At 57.6% G+C, this 20967-nt stretch overlaps 1 protein-coding gene across 1 annotated transcript in view; it reads left to right on the top strand.

Annotated features, from left to right (window-relative positions):
* The first annotated feature begins 976 nt into the window (after positions 1-976).
* SLC45A4 (solute carrier family 45 member 4) overlaps positions 977-20967 on the top strand; it is a 105204-nt gene continuing 85213 nt past the window's right edge. The window contains exon 1 of the mRNA XM_058276103.2: positions 977-1211. The gene's annotated coding sequence lies outside the window, so the exon portion shown is untranslated. The remainder of the gene's footprint in view (positions 1212-20967) is intronic.

Raw genomic sequence — 20967 nt, 5'->3', positions numbered from 1 at the left:
TGGTGAGAGCCCAGGCTGCAGGTGAACTGGGCTCTCTGCCTTCAGCCCTTCGATCGTTCATTCGTCAAGTCTTCCTGCAGGGTTTTCAGCTGCCTTCATGGTCCCACTGGGTTTCCCTGCTGCCCCTTCCTGAAGATGGGGAGAGGCCCAGATAGCCTGGGGAGGCTCCGGGACCAGGGTCCAGTTCAGACGTCCCAAGTGCTCGGGTCTGGGTGGGGTGGAACAGGCTGGAGGGGGGGTTGGTGGGAGGGGGGGTCGGAGGTGGGGGATGAGGATTCAGGGGAGACGGCCCAGGAGAGGTAGGAGACAGTGGACTGAGGCCAGGAGGGGAGTAGAAAGAGAGAGTCTGCAAGGGCAAAGTGGGCTGCTCCCCCATCCACGCCCCATTACAGGTTGGGAGCTACAGCAGGTGATGGAAGGATGGAAGAATGGTGCTTACAGAGAGACGGGGTGGGGGGCGACCAGGCTGGCTGGGCCCTTCTGCGAGGAGGGCAGGAGGGTGTCTGGGGGGTTGTACAGGGAGGGAGCGAGGAGGGGCGGGGCCGTGCAGGGTCACCCTCCTGCAGCTGCGGGGAGGTACGGGGCTGGGTGCTGGGGGCCAGGGCGTTCGGGGAGGGCGGGGAGCGCTCAAGTTACGAGGAGCTGGGGCTGGGGTCGCGGGAAGGCCCCTCGCCCGGGTCGAGCGAGGAGGGGTACGGGGAGGGGCGGGGCTGGACCCCGGAGGCGGGGCTTTCGAGGGCGGGGGGGGGCGGGAAGGTGCGGCGCGCGAGGGGCGGGGCCCGGGGGCGCGGCGGGGGCGGGGCGCGGGCGGGAGCGAGGCCGCGGGGGCGGGGCGCGGCCGGCGCCGGCCAATGAGCGCGCGCGGCGCCTGCCCCGCCCCCCGCCCCGCCCCGCGGCGGCGGCGGCTGCTGCATAGTCATGAGGCGCAGGGGCCGGCGCTGCGTCAGCGGAAGCGGCGCCGAGCGGCTGTTTCCGACCCGATAAAGCGGCGTTGTCCCCGCGCGCCGGCCGCAGCCCCGCCGCGCTCCCTCCGCGCCCGCGTCGCTGACTGACTGCCCGAGCGAGCGGCCGGCCGCCGAGAGCCCGCCGCCCGGGACGCCGCCGCCGCCGCCCGCCGCCCCCGGTGCGCCCGGGGCTCCGCGCCCCCCGCCGCCCCGCCCGGCCCGGCCCGGCCGCCCCGCCGCCCCCGCGGCCCCGGCCGGAGGAGACAGGTGAGCGGCCGCCGCCCGGCCCCGCCGCCCGCACCTGGCGCCCCGCACCTGCCGCTCCCCGCCCGCCGTCCGCGCGGCCCGGCCTCGCACCCCGGGGCCCGCTCGGAGGCGCCTCGGCCGCCGGCCGCAGCATCCCTCCCCCCGGGCGCACCTGCCCCGCCGCCCCGCGCCTCCCGGGCAGCCTCCCCGGCAGCCTCCCCGGGCGCACCTGCCCGCGCCGCCGCCCCCCGGCGCCCTCCCGCGGCCCGCGCCGGGCCCTGCCCCGAGGGGAGCGGCGCCCCGCCGCCGGCTGCGACCCCCGCGCGCCCGCCCTCCCCCCGCCTGCCGCCGCCAACTTCTGCGAGTCCAGCCCCCGCCACCGCCGCTCGCGAACCTGCCCCGCCGCGGCCCGCCCTGCCCCCCGAGCCCGCTGCCCCGCGGCGGGAGCTGCCCCGGCCGTGCCGCGCGCTCTTTGGCCGCACTGCCCTCTGCTCCTGCCGAGACACCTTTATGGCTCCAGTGCGACAGCCAGTCGGGGCCCAGCCCCGAGCCTCTGCTGCGGCCAAGTCCCCGCACAGGTCGGCCAAGTCCCGGCACAGGTCCCCCCGGATCTCGGCCCCAGCTCTCTCCCTCAGCTCAGCGCTCTTGGGGCTTAACCCTTTCCTCCCCAAGGTGGGCTTCCCTCGATGGGGTTCTGGGGTGCACATTCCGGTCCAGGGCTTTTCTAGGGGAAGTAGAGCAGAAAGGGGGGGAGGTCTGAAAAAAGCACAGCCTCTGGGGCTGGCTGTTTCCTGATGATTCCAGCGGTAGGGGGGCTTGGGAGGGGTGGCAGAGGACACTCAGTCTCCTTGGGAGCAGGTTTTTGTTTTTCCAGCGGGGACGCTGCTTTGAAAAGACTAGTGTGGCCTGAGGTGCTCTGACTCAGCCAGGCAGGGCTGGTGCCACCGGCTGGCTGGCAGGGGTGCCTTGGCCTGGGAGGGGAGGAAGGGTGAGCAGACAGTGATGGAAGCAGTTGTGGGGTGAAAGAATTGCGGTGGGCAGGCCCTTCGGAGTGGCAGCCTGTTTCTGCTGGGAAACACCAGCGCTGGCTCTTGCCAGTGTCACTGAGCGTGTGCCCTGCACTTTCTCGTTGAGGGTGACGGGCTCACCCTGTTCTCCCGACCTTGGCAGACAGGGAGGGCGCGGTGGGAATCTCTCACCCCTTCTCTTTTGCGCTGGTAGTAGAGAAAAGGTGAAATAAAAACGAAAAGCTGGTGGATATGTTCACTGATGACGAAGTATCGCAAAGGGTCAGGCATCAGAAGCAGCGGGCCCGGCCGCCTTGACGAAATGTGCATGATTCCCTCGGTTTCCTCTTGGGTCTGAGTTACGTGTTAAAACGAGTAGAGCTTCTTCCAGCCTCTGGAGAGCTTGCAGGAGCTGCTTAGGGTCAGGGAGAGATGGGGACCCACCTGGAGGCCCCAGGTGGAGTGGGCCTCGGGTGTGAGAAACTGCTTTGGTGGGAGAAAGTCTTTTAAAAAACAGAATTTTAGTCCCAGGCGGGCTTGTTATATTTGTGGGCAGTGGCTCTGAGGGCAGGAGGTAGATCGTTTGAGAGGCTTCTTAGTTCTTGCATTGCGCGTTTGTGGGGACGAGTTGTCTGGCTGGAAGCCAGCCCCAGAGGCAGGCGGGACCTTCTTGCCCCCCTGCAGACAGGCTGGGTGCCGCAGCCCTGGCCCCATGTCTCACTGTAAAATCAGGTTGGAGGTCGGGCCGGCCAACTCCAAGGTGTCCTGCAGCTTCTCCCATCCCCTGGCTCTCTGCCCTCCAACTCGGAGCAGGGGCGGGGCGGGGGGAGGAGCCTGGGGACAGGGTTCTGCCCCTTCTCCTGGAGCAGGGAGGAGCCCGAGCTCCTGCCCGGCGCTCTGCAGCTCTGCAGGGGAGGAGAGGGCTGCGGCAAAAGCGGCTCCCCGCCCCCGTCCCCACGGAGGACAGGCGCGCCGGGAGGTGTTCAAGCTCAGGGTGAGGTTGCATCTGTGCTGTCAGAAAGAAGGACGCAAGGAAAGGGAGCAGGCAGCCTCGGGGCTCTGGTCGTTGCTGCCGCGGTCGGGCTGGAGTCGGTGGTGGCCGCTGTCCAGGTCCGCAGGCTCCAGCCTGCCCTGCACTCGCTCCGGGCTCGCGGTGCCGCCCGAGGTCCAGCCCGGAGAGCCGGCAGCGATGGCCTCGGCCTCACGGCTTCCCGGCCTGGCACGCCGCGAGGGTGATCGGTGAGCTCTGTAGGTGGCAGACAACCCCAAATTGCCAGACCCTTCGGGACACCACCGGCCCGGCCGTGCCTGTAACTTGTGAGCGGGAATGTGCTGGAAGCTGTGTGCCTGCCGAGGATGGGTGAGGATGTCTGCTTCACGTTTGCCTCATCGGGTTGCCCCAAATTTTTAAAAAAGCTACAACCTCTTTTTGTGAATGAAGGTGAAATGCCCTTGGAAGGGCTGCCTGGGCTGCAGGGCAGCAGCCAGGAGCCAGGCAGTGTTTCAGCCTCACCTGGTGAACCCCGAGGGACGCCGCCGAGCAGCAGGGAAGGGGCGAGAACGGGAGCAGGCCCCGGTCGGCAGGGCGCGCCTCCCCTGCCCCCTGCAGGACAAGGCCCCGTTGTTTAGGTTAGCCTACTTGCTCCTCCGAAGCCTGCCAACTAGGGTCCTTTTAAGCGCGGAACTCTCAAAAAGTGCTCTGAGTGGCCTTTCTTTTCCTGAAAGTATGAAATGCTCAGCATTCGTGACATAAGACACACTTTTAGTAACCTGGGCGCTGGTGGGCCTCTTGCGGGCACTTGGAAGGGAAGCTTCTTGCCCTCAAAACAGAAAGGGGCTTTGCAGAAGGCCAGCGTCAGCAGTGATTTGCCAGCGCCGCCACGAAGGTAACCCTAGAAATACGTAGCAGGAGCCTCCTAGTTTTATGAACGTGCTTCCTTGGCAAATGACTTTAAAGGGAGGCTTTTAAAGAAGATTAAAACATCCACAGATCTGGGGCGCAACAACACAGTGCACTGTTTTTATTTCACGACTGTATTTTGCCTTCTACACTTGTGTTCTCACAATGGCCCTTCGAGGCAGCGGATGGCCCCGTGTGGTTCCCACTTGTGTGTGCTCTTCCCTAGCTAATCACCCTGCTAGCGTTTTGAGAGGGAGTGTGGGAAACCCAACACAGCCCCCAGCCTTGAGTTTCATTTCACTCGTCTGGGGGGCAGCTTTGGACCCTCAGGTGAGAACAAGGGGGATCCTCCTCTTTTACAAAAGAGGGCCTGCCCTTGCCTTGCCTTGGCGGCCAGCGCCAGGCCCACCATCCTGTGGGGTGAGGGCCGTGGAGCGCCCCGCCCCGCTGCGGGGCCGTGAGGAGCCCGCCCCTCGTGGGTTCGGAAGCTTGGCTCCGCTGTTTGCCGCCTCTGCTTGGCTGGCCTCGGTGGTTTGAAGGATTTAGCTGCTGGGGAAAGGGTCGCCGCCTTCCTGAGCCAGGTGCCCCCAGAGGCGCTTTGTTTGGCTGCATTTGAAAAGTCACTTCCAACATGGGATCCTGTTGAACTGCTTGTTTGGAATTTTTGTCCTTTCCTTGAAGGTATCTCCTGGGTTTCCGCCTTTGAATCTAGAAGACTGTTGAGTTGGTTGACAAGCAGATTCTTCCCATTTCGAAGAAAAGAAAATCTTGAGTGAAAAACACAAAGCAAACCCTTGAAGTAGGTGAAAAAGAGAAGTTGAAATGGGGTTGCTTTTGTTAGCTGGGCTGCCAGAATGCAATAGACCAGAAATGAGGTGGCTTTTGCAGCGGGGATTTATTAACGTATAAGCTTACGGTCTGAGGCCATGGAAACGCCCAGATCAAAGCGGCCTCGGGCGATGCCCTTCGCCCTGAAGACCTGCACCCTGGACTCCTCTGGCACATGGCAGGCACACGGCAGCATCTGCTGGCCTCCCCTCTCTTCTGGGTTCCTTTGCGTCAGCTTCTGGGTTCCTCTGGCCTCCTCTCTGAGCTTCTATTGGTTTCTCTCTGTCTCACTTTTCATCCTGTGTTAAAAGACTCCAGTAAAAGGATTAAGACCCACCCTGGGTCACGCCTTCCTGAAATGATTTAGTGAAAGTTTCCGTCCGCAATAGGTGCACATCCATAGGAATGGACTAGCTCTAAGGACGTGATTTCTTTCTAGGTTCTGCAAAAGCCTTAGACTATCACAAGGGTACTTATTCATTCATTTCATATCTAGCGGTGGTTGTACTTTTGCATGCAAGTCTCATTGCACAACCTTAAGCAAACACTTGGACATGGTAAAGGCCAGATAATCAATAAGCTCCTTAACAGCAACAGCTTTTTCAGCATTTTTAGGAGAATATATTATCCAGAAAGTATGATTTTTGGTTTGCTTTTCCCCCAAACAGAAAAGCCCTTGGGGGAAGAAAGGAAAGGGAATATTTTTCCTCCAACTTCTTTGAGGGGAGGAATCTTGAAATCCTTTACCTTATCAAAAATGTTTTGGAAATAGGTGAGGGCTAGCTGGGTGGCAGTAGAAGGCAGCCGTTTTATCATCAGTGATAGGTTAAATCCTAAATGTTTTAGAGTTATGCTGCTTTAAAGCAGGGGTCTTCAGACATTTCTGCTCCTGTGTTCTGTAAAATAATTTTGAAAAACTATGTTCCTCTCAGCACACTTAATTTTATTTTTTAAATTTGTTTTTGGTTGTAAAATATACATAACAAAATAATTTTAGCCTTTTTAAGTGGACAGTTCTTTGACATTAAGTACTTTGACAGTACTAGGTAACTCTTACCACTTTCTATTTTTGAACTGTTTTTACCATCCCAAACCAAAACCCATTCTCATTTAGCAGTCACCCCTCGCCCCTCTTCCTGCCACCCCTGGTAACCACTATTTTGCTGTCTCTATGGATCTGCTTATCCTCAGTATTTCACCTAAGAAATCGTACAATTTTTGTTCTCTGGTGCCTGGCATGCTTCACGGTGCTCCCGTGTGGTGGCCTGGACCCGCACGTCCCTTTTTTTGTGGCTGGATAACGTTCGTTGTGTCCTTGACCGTGGCTGGTGATGGTCACTCGGCTTGCTCCTGCCCCTCGGCCTCTGAGTAATGCTGCGGGGAGCACTGGGGTACACGGGTCTGCCGAGCCCCTGCTCTCCGTTCTTTGGGTGATTCTGTGTTTAACTCTCTGAGGAACCACCAGCCTGTTTTCCACAGCAGCTGCACCATTTTACTTTCCCGCCAAAAACGTGCAAGGACTCCTGTTTCTCTGTACCCTCATCATCACTTGTTATCTTCAGCTGTTTTTGTGATAGTAGCCGTGCTAGTGGCTGTGGAGCCGTGTCTGCAGCTCTGATTTGCATTTCTGCAATGGCTTAATGACAGTGATCTTATCTCCATATACTTACTGGCATTTGGATATCATCTTTGCAGAAATGTCTATTCACTCCTTGACCTATTTTTTAAAATTGGGTTGTTTGTCTTTTGTTGTTGAGTTGGAGAAGTTCTGTATATATTCTGGATATTAAACCCCTATCAGATATATGGTCTCCAGATACTTTCTCCCATTCTCTAGGTTGTCTTTTCACTTTTTTGTTAATGTCCTCTGCACAAAAGTTTTTAATTATGATAAAGTCCCATTTATCTGTTTTTTTTTTTTTTTGTAGCTCATGCTTTTTGGTGTAAAATCTAAAAATCCATTGCTTATTACTACAAGGACCTGAAGATATTTCCCAATGTTTTCCTGTAAGAGTTTTATGGTATTAGCTCTCATAGTTAGGTCTTTGATCCATTTTGAGTTTGTTGTTGTATATGGTGAGAGGTAGCATCCTCGTTTACTCTTCTGCATTTGGATTTCCACTTGCCCCAGCAGCATTTGTTGAGGAGACTCTTCCTTCCCCAGTGAATGGACTTGGCACCCTTGTCAAATCAGCTAGCCGTATATAGACATGTGGATTTAGCTCTGGACTCTCATTTCTATTAGTCTGTCCTTATGCCAGTGCCAGCCTGTTTTAAGTACTGTAGTTTTGTAGCCAGGTACATCTCTGTCTCTGGAACATTCCATGAGAGGAGTGCCTCCCTCTTGGGAGGAGGGGAGAGGGAGAGTGAAGGTGGAGGGAGGATGGGCAGGGAGGATTGGGGGCTAGAACTTCCATCACTGCCAAATTCTCAGGCAGTTTGAGCTAAAACAGATTTTATATAGACATTGGGGATCAGAGAATAGTGTTTTTAAAATTATCCTCACCTGAGCACATTTCAGACAGTCACTGTTTGCAGACTGTGTTTTAAAGTCTGTCTTTTATGTAGTAATTGCTGTACTTGGTAGATGGAGGGGTAAAGCAGTTGTGATGTCATTAAGTTATGAAAGGAGTACAGCTCCGTGTATACTTTTAACATTCAATTGCATGTATTTGCTACATGTGCTCTGTTAAAGGGCAGAAGGTGACACATTTCATAAATGTGTAGGTTTTGGCCAGTGGTGATGTGCTTTTATTTGGTTGGGTTAAAATATAAGCCTACAGAACTGCGTCTTGAATTAAATCTTGATTTGGGGGAGCGGACGTGGCTCGGGTGGTGGAGCGCCTGCTTCCCGTGTGGGAGGTCCCGGGTTCGGGCCCTGCTTCAGGCCCCAGCTCGGGCCCCTGTTCGGTCCCTGGTTTGGTCCCCAGCGTTCCCTGAATACAAAAACAACACGCAAGCAAGTGAAAACACCGCTCAGGAGAGTCAGTGTGGCGCAGCAGTTGAGTGCCAGCTTCCTACGGATGAGGTCCCAGCTTCAATCACTGGCACTGGCAGCTCAAAAAAAAAATCTTAATTTGCCAGAAATTTCTGTTAGAAGCAGATAAGGGTAAGGCAGCTGGGCTGGGGCTCCGTGGTCCGTGGTCCTGCTCTGCTCACCTCCTTTCACAGGCAGCCCTGTTTGCGTGTCGGGAGAGGAGTGTGTTTCAGTCCTGGTGGAGAAGCGGGTGGCCTGGCGGAATTCATGGTTGCCTCTAGGGTTGGTGCCATGGGGCGGTTGAAAGGGACCCATGAGCCTGAGGTGGCGGCGCCTAGGCCGGTTTGTCAGCTGCGGGCTCCCCCTGAGAAGGGCGGGCATGGTTGGCTTGCAGACGTGTCATCACTTCGCCTTCCCAAGGACTTTCTCAGGTTTGCCTAAAAGTCCTGGCTTGGTTCCTTCTTGTGCAAGCCAGAGATGTGCTCAAAGTATAAACGTTTCTTAATTTTTAGCCTAAAAGCCAATTGAAATGTGATCTGAAAAGATATTTAGTAATTAAAAACCAAATTACCATACCTTCACCCTCTGAACCGGAACATGCCTTGGATTGCGAGCTGAGAACCTGTCATTGTGTGATGGTTTATGACATACAGAGAGGTTCTAAAAAGCTGCCTGTCCCTGCCATCGTCCACGTTGGTGGGAGAAGAAAGCAAGCTGCTCCCCAACTCTTTGGATTTTGGGATTCTGGGTCATCGTGGCGATTTTATTCTCTGTCCTTGGCTGGCCATGAAGGCGTCTCTTAAGAAGATGTTCATGTGACTCTGGACATGTGAATATTTGGGGGTGACCCTGTCTTCAGATTGCCAGGCCTTTGTTTGTGGGGATCAGTGAAGATAGCAGTTCCACGACGTCTTGGAAGATAGTTCAAGAGGATGTTCTAGAAATCCTGGGACTTCTCTAAAGAGCAGCGACGAGCACGGGCTGCCCAGTGCAGCGCTTTCAGCTCACGCTGCGGGAGAATAGGATGAAGTCGAAGACGGAGCGCGTGTTGACCCGCTCTCCAGAGTGGCAAAGCCTGTGGTGGCCCGCGGGGCTGGAGTCCAGGTGGCCGGCTCCTGAAGGCTCGGTGAGAAGGCTGTGGCCACCGGTGGAGGACCCTCGCGGCAGCGGCAGCAGAAGCCGCGGCCGGCCAACAGCGCGGTGGGTGCCCCTGGGGTGCCCCGGCCTGCGGCCGCCGGCTGTGCTTCGTGCAGAGGAGGCCGCACGGCCGTGCCCGCCGCCCTCGGGGCCCTGCTGCTCAGCCCGGCGTCGGTCCTGCTTGTGGCGTTGCTGGGGGCGCGGCTCGGGGGCCTAGAGGGGAGGCTCTGGCCCTCGGGGAGGCCGCCTAGGACCCTTCTAGCTCCAGCTCATTCTTCGGATGAGTGGGGTGTGCTCAGCCCCTAGAGGGTGGCAGGGTAGAGGGAGCTGGGCCCTCACCTGATCCCCAGCCCCGTGACGTGGGCTGGGGCCCCCCGCTTCTGCCGTAGAACCTGGGGCCTCGTGGCGCGCAGGTCTTGGCTCTCGGCGGGCCCTTAACTGACAATACTCGTGCCCCGTCACGCGCTGCGCGCTCGTCCGTGGTCAGCCAGCGCAGCCCTGGGCGCCAGCCCTGGACCCTCCGTGGAGGCCCCGGGCCTGTTGCCCAGGAGCACTCCCGCCCCCCTTACCCAGCGCGTTCAGATGGGGGCTTCCTGGAGGGGGCCGTGGGCCAGGGCTGCGGCTGCCCCTCAGCAGAGCTGTCCCCTCCTTTGGCACTGCAGGGGCTTGCCGGAGCCCCGTGGAGCAGGCCAGGGGGCCGAGCCGTGTCTCCGGCAGAGGCCAGGAGAAGCTACGGCTGTTCCTTTGAGGCACCCTGGCCTATGGCCTCCTGGTGTTCTTTGGGTGCCCGGGGTTTGGTCTGGGTGCTGGGTGCCATCAGTCCGGCTAGACTGTGGGCTCTGGGAGGCCTGCGGAGACCGGGCACTGCTGCCTGCTCCTCGCAGGGCCAGGCAGGGGCAGCAGAAGCAGCGTCCTGTTCAATGCCATCTGGGGTTCGGCCCGGAGCATTGGGTGCTGGGAGGACACACGCCCTGGAAGTTACTCGAACACAGGACAGGTGTTGGAATTAGCGTGGGACTAGGGAAACACCGGGCAAGGTGAGGGTTGAGCTCAATGGAGAGTTCTTTTAAAAGCTTTTTACTGTGGGTGTTTCCAAACATGTGTGAGAACAGAGGAAACAGCCTACTGAGTGCCACGGACGCGTCACCCCAGTTCAGCAGTTACTGACATTTTGCCAGTCTTTGCGCTGAGTTTTAAAGGACGGGCAGTAGCGAGGCGTGAGGGGCAGGAGGGGGGGATTTGCAGAAGGGACATGGGAGTGAGGTACAGGGCACAGGAAGGGGCCTTCGCCTCGCGTGGGGGCTGCGCGGGGCCGCCGGGTGATGTGAGGGGCTGCTGACGAGCGCTTCGTGGGCAGGGCCTCGGGCAGCCCTGGGAGTGCCTGGCCTGGGCAGCACCCGCCTCTGAAAAGCTGGGTGCACGGCACTGTCGAAACGTGTGTGCTTTTCCCAATTTTGGAGTCTCACGATTTTCTCTCTGGTACAAGTATTACTAATTTTTCACATGGCGAGGTGAGGGGATGTTTAAGCCAGTCAAATGAAAAATAAAATTGGAGCAAATTCAGTCTGTGACAGTTGCAACGATGATTCCCACATTGTGTGAGAAGAGAAGGAAGCACTTTGAGCTTCTGTGGCAGGACTGTGTCCACTGGAGCATTTGGGTCGGGGGAGGCGCTCTGGGGGCATTGTCAGCACACCAGGCCGTCGGTCCTCAAGCAACCCCTGACCGCTTAGACACCTCAGGGGGCAGCAGAGTCGTGTGGTGGTAGTGGCGATAAGAGGTCTGTGGATATTGTCAGTTTGTGGTTGTAAAGTTCAGATAGGTTTTGGGTTCAGTTTTGTGGGTCTGGGGAGTGGATGACAGCCAAGCAAAAGCCGCTGTGGCTTGCTGCGTGGTTCCGGGACGGTCTTGGAAAGTGGTGTTTCAGGCTTGCTGTGGGCTTTCTCCTGACCCCTCAGAACTCGCTCCGCCTGGGGGTCTGCCTTTGACCGCACAGTTCCGCCTTGGCTTGGGGACCCCTGCTTCCTGGCAGGGCGGGCTGGCCGAGGACTGGTGGAATGCCCTCCTGTCGGCGCGGGCTGGCCTTGGAGCGCCGGGCAGCCCTGTGCTCACTCTCTCTCAAGCGCGTCGTGCTGGCACGAAGCCAGGGAAACGGTTCCTGCGCTGCTGCTCCAGACGCTCGCTGGGAGCGAGTGTTTCCAGTGAGCGCGTGGGGTGGGGGTCTGCCCTCCCTGCCCCGGGCCCCGCTCCTGGCCAGCGCCCCCTCGCGTGTGCTGTCTCCTCCCTCCAGCACGCCAGGCCCTTGCCCGGGCACCCGGCGGACTTCCAGGCCCGCTCTCCCCGTGCGCCTGGCGCCTGGGGCTTTCTGTGCTGCCCACCTTTGAGCAGAGGGGCTTGTGGGGAAGGTCAGGGCAGGGGCTGCCGAGGCCTGCCTGGACGCCCCGTGGGCGGTCGGTGCCGCTGGCCAGCGTCCTTGTGTCTAGATCCCCTGGTGTGACAGGGCGGCAGGGCCTGGGGCAGCTGAGGGGTCACACAACAGCTTCTGGCCGCCCTGGGTGAGGTATTAATTCTGCCTCTTTGAAATAGGAGATGGGAGTCTTTGTCCTCACTGGGGTCAGGGGCTCCCAAGAGAAGGTGGTGACCTGGGCATGGGCGGGCCAGGAAGGCCGGCTGAGGCAGCATGGCCTCGGGCCCCCCCACGCACACACGCTCACGTATGCATGCATGCACTGGGGATGAGCTGCTTAACCCCTGAGCCCTGGTCCCTGCCTGTAAAATGGGTGCAAGCATCATAGGGAGGCTGGGTCCAGAGCCCCCAGGGGGTGCCCCTCCGCCAGCGGAGCCTTCCCGAGCCACGGCACCCACTGCCCCTGCCTTCTGTGCTTCCTCACATTGCAGACCTGTGGACCCTGCACCTCCAGAGGTTTCTCTCTGGCATGACTCGGCCTATCCTCAGAGGGCCTTTTTTTTGGGTTCATCTTATGCTCGCATGGACTTTCCCTTCCTTGGGCCTGAGCGTGGGTGAAGTCGCTTGCCATCTTAAGATGAGTTGTTACTGTGCGTGAACTCGGGCCTGCATGGCCAGCTCCAGCAGAGTCACACGGAAGTGCCATTTTCTTGGCACCGTTCCTGAGTCATTGCTGATAGGTGGGCATCTAATAACTTCCTCGATGATTACTGTCTAGTTCGGGTCCGTCAGCCACACGAGCCCTTTACCTACGTGTCGTGGCATCAGGAGCCTACGTACACACGCTGTTGTCTTGCAGCTCGGTGTGTTGCAAGACCAGTGGTTCTAGTCTTGATTTGTTGAAATCTTCTCTAACACTGATGAAGAACTTCTTAGCGCGCATCCTTCATAACTGCAGGGAGGCTGCAGCTCTTATCGTTGACAGCTTCAGTGCCCCGTGGTGGTTGTGCACACGTATGCATGCGTGGGCATGGGTGCATACCTGTGCGTGTTTCCTGAAGGGGTGTCAATCACTGTGTTATGCCAGGGCACAGAAGCAGCAGAGGAGCGAGGAGCCTTGACAGGGAGACCTTCACGGGAGAGCGGGCCTGGGCGCCAGCACCCACCTCCATCCCCACCGGCATCTCTGCCCACACCCCGTTCCTCCCTGCCTGGATCAGTGGCAGGAGTTGGTCAGCACATCCCTCGGTGGTGGAAGAGAGCAGCTCTGAGTTTTTTGGGAATGTGGGCTCTTGAAGAGGTGTAGAAGGACAGAGCCGCCCTGGCTAGTGGTGCTGAGAAACCGGCCAGGGCGGGCCTGGTGTGCCCCGGGCCCATGGTGGGGTACCTGCTTGGGGTTTGTTCTGGCTCCGTGTGTCTGCCCCACTGTCCTGCTCAGGGCACACGTGCTGGGGCTGAGCACGCCACCTTCCTCTCCTGCCTGCCCATCTCCCGAGCGGCCTGCTGGAGTCCCAGGAGCGGGCGGGGCCCATTGAGTCTCCGGCTGAGGAGGACCAGCGGAGGGCTGGAGTAGGAGCGCCATGGAAGGCTTATTGGGGTGTTTGCTGTATTCTGTTTCTGTGGATGGTGGACCTCGAGTAGCTCCCCAAACCACCAAGCGGCAGGCAGGCAGGAGCAGCAGGCACCGAGCGCCAGAGAGGCCTTTACAGAGCAGTGGTTTCCTTGACTCACCCCCTGAGGGAATAGGTCAAGGGTGTGTTCTAAGCCAGTGTGAAGATACCGTGAGTGTTTAAGCTGGGGTATTGCTCACGTTTTGCTTATGAAATGTGAAACCAGAGTGTTGGTGATGTGGTTTCTCTCTAGCTAAGGCTTTCCTCAGCTGGGGTCTCTCCTAGGTTATTTTTCAAAGTAAATGAGCTAATATTATACACAAAGGTTGAAAACAAGCTCATTATTGCCCTTGTGTGCCAAGTAAATAACATTTATCCAGGGGCTTGACTCTAGACGCTGGTCTGATTTATTTTGATTTGATAGAATGACAGTAGTTTTCCTTGTCATACTTCTGACCATTCCTTTCAAATCATGTCTAGAGTTTCTAGGTTGATCATTGCTTTCTTATGCCAGTTACTGCGTTAGGTGAGCTCCAGAAAAATGCTAGCTTTGTAACAGTTTGGGCTGGCCCTTGGGGTTTTCCCTAAACTTAGAAGCTTATTATTTTCCTTTGCCTCTGTCTTGTCATTTTTTTCCCTTCCTTTTTTTTTTGACATGAACCTTTATTGCTCAAGTAAGTTATAAAAGGCACGAAAAAGGGAGGACTTACTGATGAAAAGGATATGTATCAACCATATCGCAACAAAAATTCCTTTAACCAGTTGGGCAAATGTGCATGCTCCACTCCCAGACGGGGATCTTTTTTTTTCTTTTCTTAAGCTTTTCTTGGTCATGGAATTCCTTTGATAATCTGGTGAAAGCTATGGACCGTCTCAGAAAACTGCATATACACCTGATCTTGTGTATAATCTGGGGAATGTTCGTGAATTTCCTAACACCCATCTGTGGAGGAGCCTCCTTGGGTACCCCCGTCTCTGAGCCCCAGCGGTCGACGCTGAGGGCGTGAGCAAGGCCCACGGTGTGGGTAGATTTACCCCCCAGGGTTCACTCCGTCTCCTTGTTGTAAAGTCCCACGATGGGTGGGACTTAGTCTGCCTCAAGGCACCGGCAGAATCCTAAAACCTGTGCGGCGTTGTGGCTTCTAGAATGCTTCTAGGCGGCTGCGTTGGGACATCTTGGGTTCACTTTGTGGGGCAGTGTAGGTAGTTAAAATTGCTTGAGAGGCACAGAAAGTCAAGGACTGAAGCAACGTCACGTTGAGAAATGTGGCAGAAGTGAGCTCTGGGGGCGTGTGTGGGGGTGGCTAGAGCTCTCCGTCCTGAGTCCAGGGCCGAGGGTCAGGTTTGGAGCCTGCTCATTGTCACGCCAGGGGGTGGTGTCCAGCTGTGTGGTCAAGCAGGCCCTGGCCAGACTGTCGGTGAGGATCTCAGGGTTTAAGTCGCCTATAATTTGATTGCGGCGGTGGCCGATTCCATGTACAGCGCTGAGATTGCTTTCGGCAGCAAGAGGCCTTCAGGGTTTACAAGGAGAAGCTGTGCCTTCAGCCGCAGGAGGGAGAATTTCCATCTCTCCTTCAGCCGCCAGCTTCGAGTTCCAGCCTGTGACGTGCCCTATGGAGTTTGGACCTGCCCATCCCCATGCTCTCGGGAGATAATTCCTATTAAAGAGCTCATAATGTTTACCTTATCTCTATACACAGGACTATGCATCTCCTGTCGGTCTGCCCAGCGTGGGGCTACGGGGCTTTGGTGTCAGCCGGAAAGTCCTGAAGAGGCCCTGACTCCAACACCTGTTTGCACAAAGAATTCCAGGAGGGAAAATAAATAAGTGAATCAATAAGTGTAGCCATTTAAAGCGCTTTGTGGGGAGGGGAATCCTGGCCATTGGGTTCGAGTTGCCCAGTGGCTCCTTTTCTTTGAGGGTGGCAGTGCTGGTCTGGGGAGTGTAATCGGGTGCTTGAGCTGTCGTGAACCTCTGTGACCTTGGCCCACCAGGCCTGGAATTAAGGATTTGGGAGGGCAGGTGCAGTGCTGGCTTTACCCCGCTGGGCACTGGAAGGTCCCGGGCTCCCGGCTCTTCCCGACAGCCCCTCTGCAGAAGCCCTGCCAGCCACCGGGTCTGCTCACCCTCCTGGCACGTAGTCACTTCTCTCACGTGGCTTCGTGGCAGCCCAGCCTAGGAGAAACCCACAGCCTCTTCATGCCCTTCAAGTAGGGAAAAGGCGCCTTGGTATGAGCAGTTCCTACTAACTCTGCTACGCTCTGCGGCCCTTAAAGAGCAGAATCCTTTTTGAGCGGTGAGCCACTGTTCACCCCACATCATGTGACTCCTCAGGCTTTACTCCAGCGCCTGCCTGTTGAAAATGCAACGGGAGGTGGAGGGCTGGTTTACAGTCAGTTTTGACCAGTTCAGTTTTCAGAATCTACCTTGACGCCCTCTGCCCGGCAGCGTCCCTTCCTTGTCCAGTTTTCTCAGGAGCGTCCCCTGCGCTGCACTTCCCGTGGCAGCGCCCCACCCCCTGCCTCTCCAGCCTGCTCTGGCTCTGGCCTCTGAGCCCACCACCCCTTGCTGGCTTCTCTCTCCTGGCTCCTGGGAAGACAGCGCTGGCTCTTTGCCCTGCCTCCTGGGCGCCTTGGCTGCCTCTTCCTAACCCGCCCCCCTGGCCCCTTCGCCGTCATATCCATACTCAGGGGTGCAGCTTTACCTTACTGGCTCAGATTTCTGCTGCAGCCTAGACTCTGCGTTCTCGATGCACAGGTCCTGCTGCCCGCTGGGCCTCTGTGGAGAGATGTCGCGGGCCTTGCTCTGCAGCCCTGGCCCCACGGTGACCACCGGGCACAGCGAGGGGAAAGGTGGCACCTCTAAGTGGTTTCAAGTTGCAATTCTCTTACTATATGTGAGCTTGAACATCTTTACATGTATTTAAGGGCCACTTGCATCTCCTTTTCTTTGAGCTCTTTGTTCATGGTATTGTCCATCTTTGTTTTAATTATCAGCCTTTTCCTTAAATTTTCTTTTTTTTTTAATTAATAGATTTTATTTTTAGAGCAGTTTTAGGTTTGCCAAAAAAATTGCGCAATCAGTACAGAGGGCTCGTATATCCCAGGCCTCCTGCCTCCTGGTGGCATGTTCCCATAGTGAGCAGAGCATCTCTTGGTGGAGGGGTGCGTCGTTATGAGGGGTGAACCCCTGGGGTTCTTCAGTAGCTGCAGCCCGCCGTTGACGTTAGGCTTTGTGCTCTGAGTTCTGACAAGTGCACGATGTCTTGTGTGCACCGTTCCAGGGCCCCACCCATGGTTTCCCTGCTGCCCAGAGCCCCTGGGTGCCCCCTGTTCATCCCCCTCCCTGCCCCTGAGGCCTTGGCGACCGCTGACCATTTTACTGTCAAGTTTTGCGTTGCCAGAATGTCCTTTAGCGCAGCCATCCAGTGTGCAGCCTTTTCAGACTGGCTGCTTTCGCTTCTTGGCGTGCACCTGCGGTCCGTCCATGTCTTCGTGGCTTGATGGCTCATTTCTCTTTATCGCTAGCAATATGCCACAGTTTATCCTTTCACCTCTTAAAGGGCATCTTGATTACCTCCAGTTTTTGGCAATTCTGAGGAGAGCTCTCATGAATGTTTGTGAAAACGTGTGTTTTCAGTTACTTGGGCAAATAGCTGAGGTTTTGAGCGAGCGTTGTGTACGCGCGGGCGGCTCCTCTCTGGTCTGTGCAGGAGGAGCCAGGAGGGTTTGTCCCCGGCTTGTCATGGTTATTGACTTGGTTCACGTGGTGCTTTCCCTCCTGTGCTCGATGTCTTAATTTTCTGTGGTCGTTTGATCAGTATTTTCTTTAATGCCTTCAGGATATCTCTAGAGATCTTGGAGAATCTTAGAGAAACTCTCGTAACACCCTTGTTGCTTTTTTTAGTTGTTTAAACCTCTGACCTACTGGGAACCTCTCTGGTGGGCTCCGTGAGGTACCAAGCCCAGGCCGCCAGCTCTGACAACTGCCCAGGTGGCCCGAGAGCCTTCTTGAATAATTGATCTTTGCTTATTGAATTGAGACACCGCCCTCATCTGCCTCAGCCCACACGTAGCTGTGAGTCTGTGCCTGGATTTTCTGGGCTGTCCTGCCAGATCCCACCTGTTCACGAGCCAGGCACACGCCGTTTTGATTACTGAGGTGTCACAGTACTTTCAAAGCTGAGGGCCAGGCCCCCCTGTCCCTACCCCCAACCTGTGTGCCCATTTGCCACTTTTAATTTTCACCCTTTTCCGGGCAGTTTCCCAAATGAACTTAAGAATCCCCTCGTCCGGTTAAAACTGAGAAGAAAGCCCCGTTGGCATTGCGGGAAGGCCAAGGCCAGCACATGCGTCCCCGCTGGCTTCTCCACGCCCTTCGGGGTGGGTCCCCTTCGCCTGTGCCTCCCGTGTTTGGTGAAGCTCATCCCTCACTGCCTTCTTTTTGCTCCTTTGCGAGGGGGCTTGTCTGTGTGGACGTGTAGGCTGCCAGCCTCTCCGTCAAAGATGCTGCCATCTTTTCGAGAAAACTTAGTGGCTGAGAGGGTGGGCTCCAAACCAGGAGGCCTGTTTAATCCTGGCTCTTCCTAGCAACAGACTGAACCTTTCATGCCTCAGTTTCCTCATCTGTAAAATGGAGGTAATAATAGGTTCCACTGCACTGGATTGTTGTGAGGATTGAGTTTAAATATACAGCCGTTAGAGTCGTTCTTGGTTTATAGGAAGTGCTTTGTGAGTGTTGGCTGTAGCTGTCATGTACCCACACAAAGCATCTTTATATGAAGCATCTGCGGAGCGACATCAAAGTACAAGGGCCTCGCAGTTCCCAGAGGAAGGGGCTGGGACCCCGGGGCTGTGGGGGGCTCCGGAGGCGGCCCGTGCTCGCGCCTGTGGTTGGAGCGCGCGCCTGCATGAGCGGGAAGGGCAGGGCCCGCTCAGGAGGTGGTGAGTGGTGAGGCCGGAGGGGCCAGCGGGGGTGGCCCGGAGGCCGCTGGCGAGGCGAGCCCGGCTGTGCGTTTGCTGCTGTGGATGCTGTGGAATTTGGAAGGACATGCACAGAAGCTGGGGTGAGAGCACAGGGACCCTGGAGGCCGTTTCCATGCGTGTCGTTCCTCCATGCAAGCATAGTCCAGGTGCCGAGGGGGCAGCGGGGCTGGGGGGCGGGCGCCGGCCTGGTTTGTAGAGGGGGGGCTCCGCGGGCCTGCCTGGAGGGGTGCGTCAAGATCCCGCCGGGAGGCTTGGGATTCCGGGAGCTGGGTGGGAGGGCAGGGGACAGAAGGTTGAGCTGTGCGGGCCTGCAGTGATCCCCCTGTGGGCAGGGGGCGCAGAGTGGCCGGGGCAGGTGGGAGGGTTGTTGCTAAGAACCCCCCTTGGTGGCTTGATGGCTGGGAGGCTCCCTGGCGCTGTGTCCATGCTCGGGGCGCCCCGTGCTTCCCTCGCTGAGCTTTGGACGAGGTGGCCCGGCTGCACGTGCTCCATCAGCGCCAGGACTGCCACGGTCCCCGCCAAGCAGTGGCCCAGGGGTGCCGGGAGGAAGGAGCAGCCCACCGAGCAGTAACTTCTGGCTGTGTGTAACCTTTTGCTTGGCCTGGAATTCTTTTTTAGTAAGACTTAGGAGCTACCCAAAAGAATGTCCTCTTTAACCTGGGACTTAAGTAATTGTTACATTTGCAGTTAACTGTACTTAACTGGCTCTTCGCCCAGGTAGGGGGAAGAGTTTCCAGAAAGACTTCGGAAGTCCAGACAAGCCCCGAAGGGCTGGTGAGGGGGCCCCAGAGGAGGAAGGCCCTGGAGGAGATGGGGCGGGGGGGTCCTGAGGGAGTCGTCAGTCACCCTGGCTGTGGCACGGGGGGCAGGGCCGGCCTGGAACAGCCTTGGTGACCCCCTCCCCCACTCCCCATGGGCCTTTGCGCACACGGCCCGCTCTGCGTTGCCCGCAGCCTCTTCCTAAAGGTAAAGCGTCCTTGCACGCTCAGGTGGCCCGGCCTCCCAGGTCTCTGAGTGGTGAGTCATGCGCTGAAAATTAGTGTCCTCGAGGAAGGGTTTTGCTCATTGAGGTTATGGTTTCTCCCTATTAAAACGATCCCTTGGAAGAGCACGAGGTGCTGAGTTTATAGTGTCTGTTACAGGTTCCTGCCCAGCCCTCCAGGCCTTCCCACCTGCTGCCGGTGCCTCCCGTGGCTTTCTGCGAGGCAGAGAGCGCATCTACCAGAGCCGGCCCCCGGGCCTGCGGGGACGGTAGGTGACACCTTCGCGGCCTCGCACAGGTGTGGCCTTGGAGCCCTGCTGTTTGCGGCCTGTGTTTGTCTGAGATGGGAAGACTCAGTAGGGTCGGGTTGAAGGTAAAGCTCCACCGGCCAGCGCCAGCCGGGGAGGACCCCGCCCCCTGCCCGCGGCCTTGAGCCGAGAACGGTTCATCTGGTTCGTGTAGGGCCTACCTGGTGGCAAAGAACAGCTTGTGTTCCCCTGCCGGGGTGGAAGGTGCGCTGAGCTAGGAGACGGCGGTGGTGGTGCTGCTGTACGTGAGCAAGCAGGAAGTTGGGGTCCTCGCCCCTTTGGAGGGTCTCCTGGGAAGCCACGTGAGGGACCCGAAGCGGTAGGTCGGGCTCCTGCTGCCCCAGGGCCAGCGCAGCTCTCAGCCATTCCTCGGGGAGGGGGGTGGTGGTCCTAGCGTTTGAGCTAGAACTGCCCTTCTGTCTGTACTCATCGCATTCTGGAAGCACTCAAGGTGCTTTGCCCAGAGGATGAATTGAGAGAAGCCGTCAGAGGTGCACATAAGATGCCTCTGCAGGCTGGCAAGCTCGCCCCGTTGCACTTGCGCTGCTCTGAAGGCCGTGCCTGCCTCCTCTGGCTGCAGGCTGGATGTGCTCGCTGGGTGCTGCGCTGCCCTGCCTGGTACACCTGCCTGCCAGCGGGAGACGGACGCCTTGTCAGCATGCGCTCAGCCACCAGCTCGCTCTTTCCATTACCAAGTCCAGCGTTCCAGGAGGGAGTTGCAAAACTGCCCGGGGCCGGTGGGCCCAGAGCCTGAGACCTTGGTATCCCACGCAGCAGCTGGGGGAGGGCTGGGGCCCCGCCGCCTGCCTCTTCCACCCTCTGCGCATAGCTCCTGTCCGCGGCCCCCAGCAGAAGGCGTCTGCCTGCGAGCACCCCCTAGGGTCCTCTCAGCGAGCCCTTTGCCTGAGTGCCCACACCCGTGTAGCTGGTGACGGAGGGGGCAGGGCTGTCCGGCCTCGCCCACCGCCCGCCCGAGCCTGGGTTGTGGTCCAGAGGAGCAGCATGTGGAGGAGGCACCGACTCTGTGGCCTGCGCCCCGGGGCTCAGCAGGAGGGACTGGGAAGCCCCTTGTGTTTGAGCCCTTCTCTGGGGACCCGACGAGCATGAGCTGGCTTAGCGTTGGATTGGTTTGTTAATTCCCCGGGAGAGTTTTGCTTTAACCAGATCAACAGAATAGAGTTACTTTAGGCCACCGGCCAAACTAGACATATTTTGACATGGTGATCTTTTCCTTTGGGTCACTGGTCTGTGTAGAAGGTTTTGCCCATCTTCCGTTTCAGAATGGGAAGCGCAGCTTACTTTTCAAAGTGGCAAATAAGGAAAAGTACAGAAGTATCAGGGAATGTTCCCCAAAGCTCTGCTGGGAGGAGCTTTTCTACAGATGCCGGGCGGCCTAGCCGCGGGTCGTCCTGCTGGCTGAGTCGGTGGAGTGCACTGGGTGCAGACGCCCCCCAGCCCGTGTGACCCCGGCAGGCTGCCAGGGAGGGACATCTGTGCTTTCGAAAGCCTCCCAGACACTGCCCCGGCCTCCCCACTCAGCACCCCGTAGGAGTTTGAGCTCTCTTTCGGGACTCTTCCTTCTTAGGTCAAAACCTGAAAGTTCCTTCCAAGTTCATGATTTAACTACAGTTTGGA

This window comes from Dasypus novemcinctus, chromosome 14 (assembly GCF_030445035.2).
Source record: "Dasypus novemcinctus isolate mDasNov1 chromosome 14, mDasNov1.1.hap2, whole genome shotgun sequence".
NCBI classification, from domain to species: Eukaryota; Metazoa; Chordata; class Mammalia; order Cingulata; family Dasypodidae; genus Dasypus; species Dasypus novemcinctus.
This window is presented reverse-complemented; position numbering and strand designations above follow the sequence as displayed.